We start from the raw sequence: 20,296 nt of genomic DNA, 5'->3' as shown, positions 1-20,296 counted from the left end.
CACTTCTGTACGAGACAGCCTCGAGATCTTTAGCTTTGGGTGGGGGGGGGGTGGGTAAGCTGCACAACAACCAATAAATCATAAGTTATGAAGAAAGGGGGCGGGGGGGAACCCTTGCCTTGAAAAATAATTATGGATGGCTATATATCAGAAAATGATGAAATTGGAGCAGGCAGGGGAAAGCTCTAAGCCCCTGTGCTATTCATCCATGTGAAGCATCACAGACCCTGTCCTTACCTAATATCCGAGGATGTTTACTTTCAAGGGCAGGGGAGCACTATAATGGCTGGTCAGCTTAAATGGCTAGATGGTTAGGGTGTGGTTCAGAATAACCAACAGCGTGGGTTTGGTTCCCAATCCAGTTGAGGTAGATTTGGGATCTGCCTCCTTGCCCTGCCTCGAGAGTGGAAGACAGTGGCAAACCACCCACTGACAAAAACTGTCAAGAAAACAGCTCAGGATGAGAATGAGCCAAGGACCTGCCTCTGGGCACAGCACACATACCACACCAGGATTACCATAATTGACCTCAACATTCTCAAGCTGGGGAGAGGGAGATTAAGCGTTCAAGTCCCACTCCAGAGGCCTGAGGACAAAATCAAGGCCGACACTCCAGTGCATTACTGAGGGAGTGCTAAACTGTCAGAAGTGCTGTCCTTTGGATAATACATTAAACTGAGGTTCAGTCTGGTCGTAAAAGATCCCAGGGCACAATTCTGAAAAAGAGCAGGGGACTTCTCCCCAATGTCCTGGTCAATATTTATCCTTCATCACAAAAAGCTGATTAACTGATTATTAACACATTTCTGTTTGTGGGAGCTTGCTGCGTTCTAACTGGCTGCCGTGTTTCCTACATTAAAATGGTGACTACACTTCAAAAGTACTTCATTGGCTGTGAAGACTGTGGGACAGTCCTGAGGACGTGCGAGGCGCTGTATAAATGCAAGTCTTTCTCTTATTTAAATACATTTGTAAGAAGCAGAAAACTGAGTAAGCCCGAGGTGGACAAAGAGCAATGACAGGCGATCTACCAAAACGACCTAGTCTACAGGTTTGCCCCTTTGTGTGATGGGCAGCAAAGAAAGTAAAACACAACATGAAGTGATTTTTTTAAAAAAAACTTGCGTGACAGGAAGGGAATGCACATCTGCTAACACTACTGGCAATACATGTCCCTCCTGAAGCATGTTTTTATAGAATTAACCATGATTAGGAGTCTGCTTTCAGCACGCATCAAGAAAAATCATGCTGCGAACTCACATGGCAGCACTTCTGACATGCCAACATGGACTGCTGTCTTCTAAGTTGAGAATCTGGAATGTTCTGGGACAGTGCCAGCGCTCTGCTATCTATTCTTGTTTTGTGGGGTACCATTAGCGGCAACTTTCACTAAGATGCAGCCGCACACATTGGGCTGGCTCCGAGGATCACATGTTGAAAGGCAAGTATGAGCAGGAGAAATTGTGATGGAAATGTAGCTTTCAGCCTTGCTTAGCGAAGCATTTAGTGAAGTTCTGAAGCTTAACAACACCCCCTGCTACCCAGGAAAGACCCCTGTTTTTGGGGATGTGTTGGAAGAGGGAGCGGAGCAAAGGGCAGTGGGAGGAGGGGGGGGAGGGTTGGTGCAAAGGTTAGTTTGAGCATGTTGACGTAAACACAGTTGGACCGATGACGGCTGTCTTCACAGTCCACTGGTAGAGCAGGAACTCCCGTCTAGGAAACCCGAGCCTGAACTCTAGACTCAGTGCACTTTGGGGACTCCTAGAGGACAAACTTCCTCAGACTTGACCTGGTTGTCTGGGTCAGGAAGGAAAACGAATGCTGTCATCCATCAATTCCCCTGGCTGGTCTGCCAGTGTCATGCCCCAGCGCTCTCAAATAGGGAGGTCACTGGGGACATAGGAAAGTAAGATGAGAAAGAGGAGCAGACTAGAAGGCACAAAGGGGATAAGATCATGACTTTACTTTTTAAGAGTACGAAATCCCTCATTCCTTCCCATTCTGCTCATTTCCTACTCACCTCAAATCTCCTACAGCAGAGCTGTTAATCAACTTGAACCCAAGTTTCTGTAAGGGCCACTCTTAACCAGCTGCACAGAGGCACTTAACGATGTGATTCTACCCTTTGGGGAGGCACCTGACCTCAGCTGGCAATCTCACTCCAGCTGAGATAGGCAACTCAGCAGAATGGGAAGGTAGGGTGTGGGACAATAGAGACCAAACGTGTCGTTCTGTGACCAATGTGCTGCATGGAATCTTGGCAGATGTTCAGTAATATGCACATTAGCTGAAAAATAAAATTGGAAATGATTTACTTATGTCATAAAACCATCAAGCACAAAAAGGAGGCCGTTCAGCCCACCTGGCTTGTGCTAGCTCTCTGAAAGAGCTATCCAATTATTTCCACTCCCCTGCTTCTTCCCCGCAGCCTTGCAAGTAATTTTTTCTCCTTTCAAGTATCTATCCAATTTCTGTTTGAAAGTTACGATTGAATCTGCTTCCACTATCCTTTCCAGCAGTGCATTTCAGATCATAACTTGCTAGATTTCTGCTCATCTTCCTTCTGGTTCTTTTGCCAATTATTTTCAATCTGTGACCTCTGGTTACTGAGCCTCCTGCCAGTAGAAAGATTTTCTCCCAATCTGTTCCATCATAACCTGTCATAATTATGAACACCTCTTTCAAATTACCCCATAATCTTTTCTGCTCTTAGGATAACAATCCCAGCATCTTAAATGTACTGCAAAATCGCAAGTGCTTTGCAAGGTGGGGTGAGCGGAATTTGGGGTTGTTGGGGGGGGGGGGGGGAGTTGGTAACTGGGGTAAGAACTGAAAGCAGTGCTCAAGGAGGTGGTCAGACATGAGGCTGAACATGTGAACAGGACCTTAAGGTAATGCTTGAAGATGGGGAGAGATGAAGTACGATAATAAGATTTGCTAAGAGTCAAGAGAGCGATGTCATCTTGCTGAAGGCTCTGGCACTTATAACAGAGTATAGTGATGTGGGGTGGTGTTGGAGAGTTACATAGCTGATCACTCGGAAGAGCTAGGATGCGGAGCCGGAGGTGACTTCAGAGGTTGTGCGGATGTAGGAGTCCTCGTCAAAGCAAATTTTATGAAAACCATGTTGAGAATTGGATCATAAGAATAGGGTGTAGGCCATTAAGCCCCTTGAGTCTGTTCTGCCATTCAATGAGATCATATGGTGCTTTATATCTTATTTTTTTCTACCTGCCTTCGCTTGATATCCTTTGCTATCCTTGTTCGTCGAAAATCTATTGATCTCAGGTTTAATACCATTAATTAAGCTAGCATCTACTAGTTCTGTGGGAGAGATTTCCACATTTCTACAACCCTATGTGTGGAGAAGTGTTTCCTAATTTCTCTCCTAAATGGACTGGCACTGATTTTAAGTTCCCTATCAGTGGAATGAAGACCACCTCTCACCTATTGATTCATTAAAAACTCCTCAAAATGTCAATCAAATCACTACGTTGCAGGGAATACAAGGCTAATTTATGTATTCTCTTATAATCTAATCCTTGGAGCCATGGCAACATTCTGGTGAATCTGGCCAGTTTCCAAGGTCAATATATTCTTTCCAAGGTGCAGTGCTCAGAACTATACATGCTTCATTAATCTGTGCTCATCTTCAAACAATTCCTATTATTACTTCTAATTTGTGCTCAGAACAATGCTCCAGAGATCAAGCTTCCTGACACTCCCATCGATACTGAGCCTTTACAAAGGAGCTATCCCTTTATCTTAACATACAACGCCACTAATCATTGCTCTGTGTCACAATACTATCAGACACTTTTTACCCTTTGGATTCAATTACCGAGGTGTGTATGCATTTTTGCACGGAGTTATTAATCACCCTCCCCTTTTATGCCTCATAATATTCCGGTTATGTGGAAACATTCTTTTGTTCCATGAATTATAGCCATTATCTGACTATTGATCACCCCATTAAATTAGCCTTTACAATGCTACATGGCAGATTTATCAATTCACACATTATGTTATACTACTGCCTGCACCTGCAACAGCATTTGATGATTTTATGCATGCCAGTTTTAGGTTGCCTATCCATTTGTTTGCACACTGGGTAAAGGAGCTCGCTGTGCGAGTGCTAGATGGAAGAAGCTCTGGTTTTGTTTTGTGCGCTATTTCCTGAAAATTCCAGACTTGTGAGTATTTCTTCCTGACTGTTGACACCAGGAGTTCAGAAAGCCTGCGCACCGCCTCGAAAACAAAATGCTGACCCTCCGTGACCCCTGAACAGTGCACTGTTGGGTTAGGAATGTGTTGACTTCTAGAGTAAACACACTCTTCTCCAACCCCCCCACCCACCCCTTTTGACGGCTATTTGTACAAAACCGGTACCTCGATTTCCTTTGAGAAATGAACTGGAAGCCGCTGTATCAATAATGTGGAAGTGCTCGTGTTCTTTTACAGTCAACAATGTGTCATTGAAATAATTCAGTATCCTGGATAAATGTGGAATTGGAAAGGGAAAGCGAACTACACATGAACAAAAGATAAGGAAGCGAGTCTTAAAAAAATTGAGAAACAGCATAAATCATTACATGTTTCACATGGGGCGGAGAAGGGAAATGTCAACAACAGAAACTTGTCCTTTACTGTTGCCACATGATAAATTATTTTCTCTTTTTACATGGGAAAAAATGGTTTTGCTTAATATGAATAGCAGAATTATCAATGCAAGTCCTTCTTCAGCTAGATTTTGGGAACAAAATATAAAATATAACAGGGGGCTGAGCTTCTGTACAGTTTTCCTGCTGTGGCCCTGACAGAAGGCCGCCCCCACCCCCCCCCCAACTCAATACATGGTGGAAAATCACCCCCTCCCCCACCCCCAATAATTTTATTAACAATTAGCAGTGGAACACTCCATCTTTCACACGGAAATGCAAGGGTAGGGAGAGGAGGATTCAGAAAAATTTGAGAAAAAGTCACTCTTACTAGGTGCAACTTCCATTGAAGATGATCACGGAATGGCTCTGGACCTACAGCTGCTCTGTTCTGGATAAATGTGGAATGGGAAAAAGGGAACCCCACTGCAAATGAACAAATGATGAGGGAGCAAGGCTAAAAAAAAATTGAGGAACAATTGCATTTTTATATATATGTAGCCTCTTTCATAACCTCAGGATGTCCTGATGAATAGCCAATGAAGTACTTTTGAAGCATAGTTACTTTGTTAACGTAGGAAGTGTGGCAGCCAATTTACACACAGCAAGGTCTCAAAAACAGTAATGCGATATTGACAAGATAATTTGTTTGAGTATGTTTGTGAAAGGATAAATATTGGCCAAGACACTAGGGTAAGTCCCCTATTCTTCTTTGACTAGTTATGTGGAATCTTTTATGTCTGCCTTAGAAGACAGATAGGGCCTTGATTTAACATCTCATGAAAAGATGGCACCTCTGACAGTGCAGCACTCCCTCAGTACTGCAATGAAGTGTTAGCCTAGATTTTGTGTTTAGAAGTCTCTGGTGCATGGCTTAAAACCATGGCCTTCTGATTCAGACAAGTGCCCCACCCACTGAATCACCGCTGACAGCTAGCATTGTCTTGGTTGCCTGGCACCTTAGTGCCCCACCTTGACACTAACATCCATTAGCCAAAGATGGCTGTGACTCCCTGTTCAGTGAACAGCTGAACAATCAGGCTGTAAGAAAGTCACAGTGAGTAGAGATGCTTCCCCAAAGGATAGAAGGTGAAATGAAAAGTAGAGGGATATGAAAAAGCACTTGTACTTCTGTTACTCTGCCAGCAGCCAATCAGAGTTAGTGACCATTCAAAACTAGACAGATGGGGGAACATAGAATGGGATCAAGGCTTGACTTTGCTTCTACTGAAATTAATTAAAAAAAAATTAACAACCTCAATGGTAATCAATGCCTTATGTAAGAAAGAACTTTTAAATAAGGAGCTCTGTTTCAAAAGCAGACTTCTTATATCCATTTTTAGACAGGCCGTTCAAAGGGTGTATTGTTTGGATGGAAATTGGGCAGGTTGGAATCTGAAATTTGAAAGCCAATTGTGCTTTTTTCCTCTTGTTTTCTTTGAACACTTTTACTTATTTGTTAACACTTCCCCACTCCTGCAGGGAGATCTTAGTGTGTGTGAGGAAAGATCGTGGGGATAGTTTAATATGGGAGAGTGAAGAGGGAAAAGTAATGAAAATAATAAAAAGGTACTACGCAACGTAGTAAAGATGCAGAACAATGTCTACTTCTAAATAATGGAAGCAAAACTGCTATTTTATAAGATCCTATCTGGTTCAAGATTGTCATGGTCTGGGACAAAGGGTTAAATCTGTATGGAAGCATAAGTAAGATTTTGATAATGAGAATGAGCTCTAGGCTGAGGTAAGATATCTTGACATGCAAGAGCATGAAGAACTCACTTCCCTTTTCTGGGGACAATCATGGAGCTAGTTCAAAGTAGTCATCCCACAAACATTTGGGAAGTATTACAAGTATATGCAAACTTAAAGCCAATTTTTTTCTTTTTATGAAAAAAAGAGAAAAATGAAAAGTTCTACCCAAAAGAAGTTTAATTTATTGGCATGGAGCCACATTGCTTCAATGTGTGGCCTCCAGATGTCTACAAGTACTTCCTAACAGAAGCTGGGACTACGATGTTGATTGGAAGGGCAGTACAGGCCCTGCCAACAACACACTCGCACTCTTTCAATTGCAGAGCCCAGCCCTGATATGGAAATAAGTTCAGGTTGGTAAACCACAAGAATCTGGGAATGTCTGTCATCTCAAGGTTCGTCTGTCTACTCCTGCATGCTACCCCTGTTTGTCTGTGTTGTGAATTCCTGAGCAGTGACAAAAGAGGATGGAGCATAAATAAGTTTACAACCTCAGACATGGCCTTATAACCACCCCAACCCGCCACCCCCCGCTCCACCTTCCGCCTCGGGAAATGTAATGATTCTCCGCTATCTCTCTCTAAGTCCTCCCCCCTCTGATAAACCACATGTGCGGGCTAGAGAGCGAATGGCACGAAAAGTGCTGTTGGCATTTCTGAGATGTGTGATCGGGTGTTATGTGAAGGCAAATCTTTTTAAAAATTGCACTATATAAATTGCTGACATGAAAGGTGGCATTTTCTTTGGTTTCATGCTTCATACAGGGTGCCTTATCCACAGGGAGCATGCAATTTATGTGGCCGGTCCACTTGATTTTCTGACCGTTAATGAGCAGTGTGTTTTCAACATGCACTGCCAGTAGGCCAGGCATGCCTGTATAAATGCCGAGTTGGGGAAATTGCTCAATAGGGCATGCAACCCTCTCAGCAATTTAATTCTGGCCTAGGAGTGTGCACATGTTGAGACTGCACTGCTGCATGCATGTATATATGTAAATATATCATTATATGTGCATGAGCTTGAGTATGTGTTTTTTAAACCATTATCCCCCATCTCTAATTGCCCTTGAGAAGGTGGCAGTGAGTTGCCTTCTTGACAACTGAGTGGCCCTCTCAGAGGATAGCTAAGAGTCAACCACATTGCTGTGGATCTAGGGTCACATCTAGGCTAGACTGGGTAAGGACAATAGATTTTCTTACTGCAAGCAAATTAGTGGGCCAGATGGGTTTTTATGACAATCTGGTAGTTACATCATCATCATTACAGATACTAGCATTTTATTCCAGATTTACTTAATCAACTGAATTTAAAATTCCCCAGTTCCTGTGGTGGGCTTTGAACTCATATCTATAGATCATCAATCCAGGCCTACTAGAATATTAGCCCAGTAACATAACCACTATTGCTACTGTTCCCAATCTATTAGGTTTGCGCAACAGTATGTACACCTGTTCAAAACTAAACTGATTTTAAAAAAGTCTTGTGGGTAAAATGTGTTTCATTATAAACCGTAGACAAATATAGATATAACTTATACTTGGACTACACAGCTACAAACCAAAATATCAACTGACGATTGTTAATAGTCACAGCTCACATAAGCTTTCTTCCACTGGCTTTTATTTATTTTAAGACAGATTATTTTCTCTTTGAGTTGTGCATTCAAATAACCACATATGCTTGCCTGGTACAAAATACTAACAGGTACTTCTCTCCTTTTTTGCACACTCTGGATGTTTCTGCAGCACATGGGTACACAGGGCTCTCTGATTTGAGCTGCTAACTTCAACAGGCAGGTAGGTGTCTTTTTCCCAACCATGAAAAGATCAATGGCGGCAAATACTTCGAGTTGAGATAATCTCTCACATTGGGCTGTGAATGCACAAATCCCTCCCTACCCCGACTCCTGCCTAGAATAACACAGACCAACCGTTAACACTAGAATGACTAAGTTACTCCTGCACAGCATCCAGTAGTATTACAACACCCCCCCCCACCCCTTGCCTACTCCGCTTGGATTTCAATGGCCTGTTCAGATAATACAAACCAAGAGATTATTTTTGACAATATCAATTAAGGAATGTTTAACAAGCGTGCATAACATTCCTCTGTGTGATATTTTAGCAGAGGTGCTAACCCATTAAAGATAAATAAAGTATGTCATGTAAGTGTGCATGATATTGTTCTGCTAATATCAACGACAGCCCTTTGCAAGCTATAATGCTGCAAAGGCTTCCTCTTTCAACTCCACTTGCTTCCTGTGCCATGCCCGATCCCTAGCCAAGGCAGCAGGTAGCTATCTTGCCCCGAGTGTGTTGCCCCTTGAATAGTCAAAAGTTGGTGTTGCCCAAGAATTCTAAGGTGATTTCCCCTTTACAATGTTCTTTGCTTCCTGTATGGAAGCAATGCTACAATGGTCTGAACTCTCTGTTTGGGCATGAATCCAATCACGGAGGGAGGTGCGAATAAAGAAGGCTCCTTAGATAAGACCTTAGCTATTTCAGTAGAGAAATCTACTATCTCCCCGCCAAAGCATCCATCTGTTTCTCAAACAGTCCCAGGCAATTTGTCTCATGAAATTTCCATCCATATATTGATCAGTCTTTGTTTGATTGGGAATCACGTGACATTAATCGGAATTCGACATCCTGTTGCAATGGTACGAAGCACATTTATGGATATGTCTTCCTGATAGTGGATGCTATTTTATAAACCTATCAAAATGCACCGCCTAATGGAATTGTGGGTATGGATTCAACATAAGTCTTCAAAAAGGTTACGGGTAAATACTTCAAGGAGAAAAATTTGCAGAGATATGGGGAAAGGGTAGGGGAGCAGAAATTACTGGATTGTTCTGCAAATGAGCTGGTGCAGACCTGACGGGCCAAATGGGATTCTTCTGTGCTGTACTATTCTATGATTTTGTACGAGGTCTGAATTACCTCCTTTCAAGGCCGAAGAACCCGAGTTTCTTCAGCCCTTTCTCATAACTCAGTCCTTGTTGCTACATTAATAAATTATAGAACAACTAATTGACAATAAAATACTGTAACCAAGTTTCTAATGATGGTGTGAAAATATAGCTGATTTACAACTAATCCCCAACAGATTGAAACTTAGATTTGAAGCCATTGCTGAGCAGCTGTCATCAACCTAGATTCCTCTTTGCTTGAATAACACTGTGATTTTTCAGTAGATGGAATTCAAATAGAATTTTTGAACAAAGGAGAAAACTAATTGTCCCGAGTATTCAAACTAGCCAAGTACACTGAAGTGCCATTGCACCCTATCTGCTGCTTGGACCAACTTTATAGCAAATCACAGCAGCTAGGAAACAATAATAACCTGGGTTCTGATTAAAGGACATAGACCTGAAACGTTAACCTGGATGGAATCATCCCAGTTGTGTACGAAGTGCGGTAGCGGGCAGGAAAAAGGATGTTTTATCTGCCGGGCGCAATGCCGAGTTTACATGCTGCTTCGTTAATCATGCCTTCCTGGGAAACACACTGTTTCAATGGTGGGTGGCCTCTGATTCACCTGCCCACCCCCCCCCAACCCCACCCCCATCACCTCACCGCTTCTTCACGCTGGGTGCCATATTTAAAGCACCTGTCAGTGTTTCCAACCCAGGACTGCTGCACAGAAAGCACAGCCCCGAAAGGCAAAAAGACTGCAGCACCCCCGGCTTGATTCAGTGACACATCCCTGGACACCACGGGAGCCCCATGAGGTGCCTTCTACCCCCGTTCTGGTTGCAGGAGGCCAATCAGTTCACCAATCCAGCTTGGGAGGCGGTGGCAGTGATGGTCGGTGCCAACTCTGCACAGAAAAGGTCAGTCATCCAATGCAGAAAGAGGATGAATGATCTAATCTGTGCCGCCAGGGTAAGGCAACCATCTCATCACTCTAAACTCTCAACACTCACAAGCCCATCACACACTCACTGGCATTTCACTCACTGCCAGCTCAAGGGGCATCACCACTCACTCTCTCACACACACACCCTCACACCTCCATCTGGCCTCATCTCCTCTTGGAGACTTGTCTCCTCAGCCCTCTTGAGGCCACTTGCCTCAACAGATCAACACGTGTCCCCACACACATCCTGGGATACCCGCCCTTCCTCAAGCAAGCCGTAGCCCTGCAGCCGAGGAAGAGCCACCCCCACCTTACGGCTGATCTGGTAGGTAGAAACCTGCCTGTGAGCCCCTCCTAAGAGTGATATGGTGCCGCCTGTGAAGCCTGGCGCTGATGACTGTGAGCGCTGCTGGAAGCAAAGTCCCGAGTGAAGTGAAGTGCAGCTTACGTTCAGTTATGAAACACATCAGCGTGTGCCCGGATGATCCAGTGTGGGGGGGGGGGGATGATTCCGGCAAGCAGGGCTTATAACGATATGCAGACGTAGTAAAACGAAGTTCCCGACACCCGGCGGCGTGAAAGGCGGCCCACCACTGACAGGCAGAGCGGACGATCGCAAACTGGTTTCCCACCATATTGTCCACTCACACTCGCCATGATGCCCCACGCCAATGGGCATTGGAAATTCCATCCTCTGTTTCTTTCTCTGTAGACGCTGCCAGGCCTGCTGAGTAGCTCCCGATCGGTGCTCCCGATTGGGGGCGCGCCACCATTTTACATGGGCGGGCTAATTAAGGCCGGCCCAACGTGACGTGCACCAGGGAGCGCTATACGCGCTCCCTGTTCGGGTGGGGGAGATTCCCTGAGCCGGGGCGCGTGAAAAAGCGCACAGGTCTCCTTGAGGCAAAGCGCTGCCTCAGGGAGATTGGCTCAGGTTTCCAATAGTCAATAAAGATTAGAAAAAAAATTCCTGACATGTCCCAGCTCATGTGATACTGTCACATGAGATACTGTCCCATGTGATACTGTCCATGTGATACTGTCCCATGTGATACTGTCCCATGTGATACTGTCACATGAGCTGGGACGTGTCAATTTCTTTTATGTCAACATTTTATAAACATTTTAAGTCCCTCATGAAACCTCATCTTACCCGTGGATGAGGTTTTATGTTTTTTCTGAAGGCCGCCTGACCTCTTCGCCTGCCCGCCAACTTTAAGGTTGGACGGGCAGGTCCGTTAATCAATTTAATTACTTTTTTTAATGGCCTTAATAGGCCTTTGACAGTTCGGCGGGTGCGCAGCCGAGTCAGCTGCACGCCCACCGAACTGAAAATCTAAATGACCCGCGGTGATGTCGGGACGCCCACTTGATGTCACCGCGCATCATCTTACGTGTCGGCGAGCAGGCCCCCCCCCCCACCCCCACTCGAAGATGCAGCCCCTAGTCTGAGCTATGTGATCTCAGCTACGGCAGCATGAAATGCAACTGGCCTTAGCAAAGAAAGGTAACGATTTGTATTTATAAAGCACCTTTCACAGCCTCAAGACATCCCAAAAAGCTTTACAGCCAATGAAGTGTAGTCACTGTCGTTAATGTAGAAAACATGGCAGCTGATATGTACACAACAAAAGAACATAAGAATTAGGAGGAGTAGGCCATTCAGCTCCTCGAGTCCACTCCATCATTTGATAAGATCATGGCTGATCTGACTGTGGCCTCAACTCCACTTTTCTGTCTGCCCCATAACCCTTGACTCCCACAAGAACAAGTTCCCACAACAGTGATGTATAATCTGCCTTTAGTGACGTTGGTTGAGGGATAGATATTGGCTAAGAGCACCAGGGCGCACTCCCCTGCTCTTTTGCAATACAGTGTCGTGGGGTCTTTAACATTCATCCCAGATGGCACACAGGGCCTTAGTTTCACATCTCATCCAATTGACAACACCTCTGACAGTGCAGCACTCCCTCAGTACTGCACTGGAGTGTCTGCCTAGATTTTGTGCTCAAGTCTCTAAAATCGGACTTCTGATTCGGAGGCAAGCAAACGGAATCAGCTCCGGTGGCTGCCCCTGACCACCATCCAGTGAGTTCAGCTGGGCAGTGGGTGTGAAGAAGGGTCATGGCTGGGCTTGGTGGCAAGATTAACATTTACTGTGGAGCTAACACATTTGGATAGGTTCTTGCAGGCTGCTTATAGCTATGGAACCACACCCCAGCAAGAGGGCCACAGAGGGGAAAGAAGTGAGAGACAAATTAAAACCTGAAGGCTAAGTAAGAAGATACATTGTGAGCAACTGATACTGAGAGAGAGCAAAAGATAAATTTCCTGAGACAAGCACTGAATGGAATGGATGGGAAATCGAGGACAGTGCATGAGCAGTTTCCTGACATGGCACCTGCTGCGCCAACAGTGTCTTGGGGACTCAAAAACTTTATCCCCAATCCTCTGAGAATTAAGAGTGGGAACGGTTGATTGTCACATTCAAGTGCCAATGAAGGTGGCCTCACACACCTATCTGCATCTCTCCAACACACCAAAGTGAATCCCCTTCTGCACTACGTCAAGCATGGGGATTTGACACTTAAAGTGGATGGAGCACAACTGAAGAGGTCCACTGTTTGCATTTGGAGGAAATTTTTTCAGCCTTGATATAATAAACATGGTTTCTGGGCTTGGTGGAATGGGGAGCATTTGTACTGTGATGCACAAGAGATCATGATTGCATGAGACAGGCTGGATGGACAGCAGGTCATTTGCTATCTGACATTTTTTGCTTATAACTCTCTACCAGCCATCAAATATTTATTGCCATAGGATTCTACAGCACAAGTGTGTTACAACTGGGTTGAAGCTGCTCTGAACTCATCCATTAAGGATCCTTACAGTCAGCGAGAGAGAAGAGAAAGAAAGAGAATGAGAGAGTGAAAAAGTGAAAGAGAAATAAGAAGGCTTTCTCATCCCATGTTTCTGGTTTGGTTTATAACCTAGAAACCAGGAAGATGGGATGAACATACATACCAACATTCGAGAAAGCTTTCTTCTTACTTCTCTAGAAACCAAAGGCGTTGCAACATCCAGTTTCTCAGTACATAATGAACTGCCCTCATGCATAACTCCCTGAACCACCCTCAGCTTTCCACTTACATTGTTTTGGATGAAGCGATTCGATTAGCAGAATGACGAGAAATTTGCTGGCGCCATAGTCTGAGTTCAGAAAGTTCTTTGCGATGACATCCAGAAAATGGGAAATTGCTTCGCAACCCTTCAAAAGGGGTGGAGGGGAAAAAGGTAGGGCAGGCAGCTGATAGTATGCAATCTGAATGAAAGCATGAGGTGGCGGGGGGGTGGGGGAAGCTTCAACATTGCCATATTTCAGTGATACCTTCTTCCAATGTTGACTAAATAAATTAATTGTGTTGCTGTCAAGCAGACTCATTTATCCTTTGAGACATTGTTGTCACAGTGCCAAGTGTTTCAGCAAGGTGGAGCACAGCATTCTCTATATTTAGTTTCCATCCAAGCCGAAACATTGTGCTATATTTAAGTAGCCAGAACCTGCTGATGCAGTGTTGCTATGTTGACTGTTTATGAATACCACAGCAGCAATAAATGTTATGGTTGAAAGTGTCCTTCATACTTTACAAAACACATTCTTTCCGTTCGGATTAGTATTTTCCTGCACCCTCCAGAAATAACTCAATATCAAACTTATCACTCAGCTGCAACAGCCTCTTGAGTTTGGATGCTCCTTGAGATGGTGGCGTAGTGGTATTGTCGCTGGACTAGTAATCCAAAGGCCCAGGCTAACACTCTGGGGACAGGGGCTCAAATCCCACCACGGCGGCTGGTGGAATTTAAATTCAATTAATAAATCTGGAATTGAAAGCTACTCTCAATAATGATGACCATGAAATTATCATCAATTGTTGTAAAAACCCATCTGGTTCACTAATGTCTTTTAGGGAAGGAAATCTGCAGTCCTTACCTGGCAGTGGCAATCTGGTTGACTCTTAACTGCCCTCTGAAGTGATCTAACAAGGTTAGTTGAAGGGCAATTGGGGATGGGCAACAATTGCTGGCCTTACCAGTGATGCCCACATCCCATGAAAGAGTAAAGAATACACAACACACTGGTTAGACAAGTGGTGCGGAATTCAAATGGAAGGCATGAGTCTGCTTGGTTGCAGAGGATGTGGATGTTGCCAAAGTGCTGGTTGACAGAGTGGCAAGTTGACTTCTTGAGTTTTCTCACACAGGGTCTTTAGCAGGGTGATCAACAGTGATGCATAGAACCAATTACAGGGAGACTGAAAGAAGAATGAACAAGCCCAACATATCACTGACAGAGGCTTGAGTGAATAAAGACCCCATACCTAATAGCACTGTAGGTGTACCTACACCAGATGGATTGTAGCGCTATAAGAAGACGGCTTATCACCGCCTTCTTAAGGGTAATTAGGGATGGGCCACAAATGTTGGCCTTGCCAATGATGCTCACATCCCATGAAAGAATTAAAAAAATCAATTCAGGAGGGTTACTGGTTTATGGGACATTCAAGATCGGGGTGTTTCAACAGCAACACCAACAATGAAGATGGGGGTGTTCCAATAGCAATACCAACGATGAAGATGGGGGTGTTCCAATAGCAGTACCAATGATGAAGATGGAGCTGTTCCAACAGCAACGCCAACAATACAAACATGAAAACACAGACATGATGACGGCAAAGGTTTTAAATTCTTCAATCCTTCGCAAAACCTGCTGCAGCCCAGTAAGTTGGAATGTTGAAGCCACAAAATACAATGCATCAAGATGGGCCCAACCCTCCATTCTGACGAATTCTTGGATCAGCTGCATCGCTTGTGGACAGGAGGTACCCGTAAGCAGATGGGTGGAAGCCCCCCACACAAAATGGAGGGAAAAGTGGCAGGAAAGTCTGCTTTGACCATGTCTGATGCAGTGACTAGCTGAGGTCTGCGACCAGCCCAGCAACCTCTATCACTGGGAAGCACGAGAGCAGCGGTGACATTGCAATGGCATCACCTCCCACTGGAGTCTGGGAAGAGTGTCCTGCAGTCAGCATCACAGTGAAGCAGCCTGGGAAGAGTGTCCTGCAGCCAGTATCACGGTGAAGCAGTCTGGGAAGAGTGTCCTGCAGTCAGCATCATGGTGAATCAGTCTGGGAAGAGTGTCCTGCAGTCAGTTCTTGTTGAAAATAACAAGAGTGACATCACAAGACAGAGCGAGAGAGTGGCAGAGAGATCAGAACCTGCGCGAGTGCAGGAAAGCTTCAAAAAGTGACATCAGCACAAAGGTGAGAGCTGATTGGTGAGTAGTGGGTAAGTGTTTTTCTCCAGCTTAACATGGATTAAGCTAAGGAAAGGTAAGAGTTCTAGTTTTTATTTAAAGTACATAAAGAATGTAACATTTTTAATTGTATTTAAGTTAAAGTAAGGTTTTTATTTCAACTAGAGGCACGGCAGGGCAACTCAGTCCCATGTTATGTACTGCCTGCAACATGTGGGAAGTCCTAGACGCTCCTTGTGCTCTGACCGACTAAGCGTGCAGGAAGTGCCACCAACTGCACCTACTGGAGCTCTGAGTTTCAGAGCTTGAGCGGCAGCTGGCGGCACTGAGGTGCGTCCACAAGGCTGAGATAGCACGCTTTTAGACATGGTCACCTCACGGCTTACGGAAGTGCGGGCAGAGAGGGAAAGGGTGACCATCAGTCAGAAGAAAGGTGTCAGGCAGGTGGTCAGGAAATCCCCAGCGGGCATCTCGCTGGAGAACTGTTTTTCTGTGTTGGAAAACTGTGAGGGTGACGGTTCCTCTGGGGAGTGCAGCCACACTCATGGCACTGTGAGTGGCTCAGCTACACAGAGGTGGGAGGAAAAAGAGGGGAAGAGCAATAGTGGTAGGATGTCACTGAACGGCTGCAGGGCATACTAAAGGAGGAAGGGCAAACAGACAGGAATCGTGGTACATATTGGTACCAAGGACATAGGTAGACAGCAGGATGAGGTCCTGCAAGCAGAATTTAGGAGCTACGAAGCAGATTAAAAAACGGGGCCTCAAAGGTAGTAATCTCTGGATCACTTCCGGTGCCATGTGCTAGTGAGTATAGAAATAGGAGGTTAGTCCAGATGAATGAGTGGCTGGAGGGATGGTGCAGGAGGGAGGGCTTTAGATTTCTGGGACATTGGGACCTGTTTCTGGGGGCGGTGGGACCTGTACAAGGCGGACAGGTTGCACCTGAACTGGAATGGGACCAACATCCTTGCAGGTAGGTTTGCTAGTGCTGTTGGGGAGGGTTTAAGCTAACTTGGCAGGGGGATGGGATCCTGAGAGGAGGTTCAGCAGGGGAAGATTCACAGCCAAAATTAGAAGAGAGAGCAAGTGAGTCTGGAAGGCATAGAAATTATACGCCAGTTAAGGCAAAAGGGGGTTTGGCAAGGATGGATGGTATTTATTTTAATGCAAGGAGTCTGATGAATAAGGCAGATGAGTTGAGGGCACAAGTTAACATGTGGAAGTATGATATCTAGCTGTCACAGAGATGTGGTTGAGAGAGGGGCAGGATTGGCAGCTCAATATTCCAGGATATAGGGTCTTCAGGTAAGACAGGGAAGGAGGTAAAAAAGGAGGGGGTATCGCAATATTGATCAAGGAATCAATTACAGCAGTAAGGAGGGATGACAGCTTAGAAGGCTCCTCAAATGAAGCCATATGGGTGGAACTGAAAAACAAAAAAGGAGCAATCACATTGCTGTGAGTGCACTATAGGCCCCCAAACATTTAGAGAGAAATAGAAGAGCAGATATGTGGGCAAATTTCAGAAAAGTGTAAAAACAATAGGGCAGTAATAGCAGGGGATTTCAACTTCCCCAACATTAACTGGGTTAATCATAGTGTGATAGGATTAGAGGGAGCGGAATTCTTAAAATACATCCAGGAGAGCTTTGTAAGCCAGTACGTAGAAGGGGGTGGTCCTGGAATTAATTTTAGGGAATGAAGTCAGGCATGTGGTAGAGGTATCAGTGGCGGAGCATTGTGCAGATAGCGATCATAACTCTGTTAGATTCAAGGTTGTCTTGGAAAAAGACAAGGATGGGCTAGAAATCAGAGTTCTAAGTTGGGGGAAGGCTGGTTTTAATAAGATCAGATATAATTTGGCCAGAGTGGACTGGGAGCAGCTACTTTTAGGTAAATCTGCATTAGAGCAGTGGGACTCATTCAAGAAGGAAATAGGGAGAGTACAGGGCTAACATATTCCACTAAAGATAAAGGGTGGGACAAATCTAGGGAACCCTGAATGTCGAGGGATATACAGGATTGGATAAAGGGAAAAAGGAGGCTTATGGCAGATACCGAGGGCTCAAAACAGCAGAAGCCCTATAGGAGTATAGAATGTGTAGGGGGAACTTAAAAAGGAAATTAGGAGAGCAGAAAGGGGCATGCAAAAAATTTGGCAGGTAAAATAAAGGAAAATCCAAAGTTATTTTACAAGTACATTAAAAGTAAGAGGATAACTAGGGAAAGAATAGGGCCCATTAAGGACCATAGTGTTAATTTGTGTGTGGAGCCGGAAGACATAGTTAGGGTTCTAAATGAATACTTTGTGTCGCGTTCACAAGTGAGAGGGACGATGTGGGTATTGAAATTAGGCAGAAGGACTGTGCTATAATTAAGGAAATTGGCGTAGATAAATCTCCAGGCCTGGATTAAATGTAAACCAGGCTGTTGAGGGAGGCAAGGGAGGAGATAGCAGGCAATAATTTTCAATATCTCTCTGGCCACAGGAGAGGTGCCAGAGGATTGGAGGACAGCCAATGTGGTACCCTTATTCAAGAAGGGAGGGAGGGATAAACCAGGGAACTATAGGCCAGCCAGTCTAACCTCAGTGGTGGGAAAACTATTGAAAGCAACTCTGAGGGACAGAATTAATCTACACTTGGAGAGGCAGGGATTAATCAACGACAGTCAGCATGGTTTTGTTAAGGGAAGGTTATGTCTGACCAACTTGATTTAATTTTTCGAAGATGTGACCAGGTGTGCAGATGAGAACAATGCATTTGATGCAGTCTACTTGGAATTTAACAAGGCTTTTGGTAAGATCCTGCATCGGAGACTGATAACGAAGGTAAGATCCCATGGGATCCAAGGCAATTCGGCAAATTGGATCCAGAATTGGCCGAGTGGCAGGAGGCAGAGGGTGATGGTCGAGGGGTGTTTTTGTGACTGGATGCCTGTGTCCAGTGGGGTTCCACAGGGATCGGTGTTGGGTCCCTTGCTGTTTGTGGTAAATATAAACGATTTAGACTTGAATGTAGGAGGGTTGGTCAGTAGGTTTGCGGATGACATGAAAATTGGTGGGATGATAGTAAGGAGGATAGCCTTAGATTACAGGAGGACATAGATGGGCAGTAGCAAATGGAATTTAATCCAGATAAGTGTGAGGTAATGCACTTGGGCAGGACAAACAAGGCATGGGAATGCACGATGAATGGTAGGACCCTGGGAAGTACTGAGGATAGAGGGACCTTGGTGTGCATGTCCACCGGTCCCTTAAGGTAGTGGGACAGCTAGATAAGGTGGTTAAGAAGGCATATGGGATACTTGCCTTTATTAGCCGAGGCATAGAATATAAGAGCAGGGAGGTTATGCTGGAACTGTATAAAACGCTGGCTAGGCCACAGCTAGAGTACTGCATGCAGTTCTGGAATCCACATTATAGGAAGGATGTGATTGCACTAGAGAGAGTGCAGAGGGGATTTACCAGGATGCTGCCTGGGCTGGAGAGTTTTAGTTATGAGGAGGGATTGGATAGACAGGGGTTATTTTCCCTGAAGCAGAGGAGATTGAGGAAGGACATGATTGAAGTATATAAAATTATGAGGGGCATAGATAGGGTAGACAGGAAGGAACTTTTCCCCTTGGTGGAGGGATCAATAACCAGGAGGCATAGATTTAAGGTAAGGGGCAGGAGGTTTAGAAGGGATGTGAGGAAGAATTTTTCCACCCAGAGGGTGGTGGGGATCCGGAACTCAGTGCCTGAAAGGGTGGTAGAGGCAGAAACCCTCATAACATTTAAGAAGTATTTGGATGTGCACTTGTGATGCCATGACATACAAGGCTTTGGGCCTGGTGCTGGAAAATAGGATTAGAGGTACTTGCTTGACCGGCGCAGACTCGATGGGCCAAAGGGCCTTTTTCTGTGCTGGAGACCTCTACGACTATGACTGTATGACTATGACCTCCCAAGTCACACCTCATCCTGACTTTGACATTTTATTTCTGCTCTAGCTGCCATCATTGTTGGGTTAATGTAATGCAATTCCCTGCCTAACCCATTTTGGGAGCACCATCATCATCTGTAGAGCAGTGGTTCAAGAAGGTCCATCAGCGTCTTCTCAGGCACAACTAAGGATGCGCAATAAATGCAACCTTGCCAGTGTTACCCACATCCTGACAGCAAAAGACAGCCTTCTTGGCTGGAGATAGCACATGGTCTGAGGAAACTTGGAGTAAGAGGGGAAGAAAAGCAGGATTCACAACTTCATAGACTATACACAGTGTTTTATATATATCTCCTAATAATGGGCTTTTTTATATCACTGAGCTTTTCAAACATTCATAAAAACTGTAATCAAGTTACGCAGAAGAGCGCGAAAGAAGTAATAAAATGTAGCTTTAAAGCTGGGATGCGGGCTTTTAACCAAAGGTTGTAAAAAGCACTGAAGGCATTTTCAAACGTTTAAATGTGGACATTGTTTAGACTTCTTTTTTAATTAGTCTAAAGTACTATCAATACAGGCTGACAACAGCCCATTTCTGAAACCTCCCCCACAGCCTTGTGCAGAACAAGTTTCTCATTCTGGCTTATTAATCTCCCTCCACCAACAAACACCCTCTGCCACCAGCCCCCCCCGCCAGCACCCCACCTGCCCCATTCCCCGCCACCCCCCCCCCCCCACCCCCACCCCTTCAAGGGAATCATTTTTCGCAAACATTTCCA

The 20,296-nt window shown here is 44.9% G+C and overlaps 1 protein-coding gene across 3 annotated transcripts in view; it reads right to left on the bottom strand.

Moving 5' to 3' along the window:
• The window catches only part of crim1 (cysteine rich transmembrane BMP regulator 1 (chordin-like)), a 212,504-nt gene that overhangs the window by 74,871 nt on the left and 117,337 nt on the right, over positions 1–20,296 (bottom strand). The gene's annotated exons all lie outside the window — the stretch shown is intronic.

The sequence above is a fragment of the Carcharodon carcharias genome, chromosome 2 (assembly GCF_017639515.1).
Source record: "Carcharodon carcharias isolate sCarCar2 chromosome 2, sCarCar2.pri, whole genome shotgun sequence".
Classification (NCBI taxonomy): Eukaryota; Metazoa; Chordata; class Chondrichthyes; order Lamniformes; family Lamnidae; genus Carcharodon; species Carcharodon carcharias.
The sequence above is the reverse complement of the archived record's forward strand: the minus strand, read 5'-3'. Positions and strand labels throughout refer to the sequence as shown.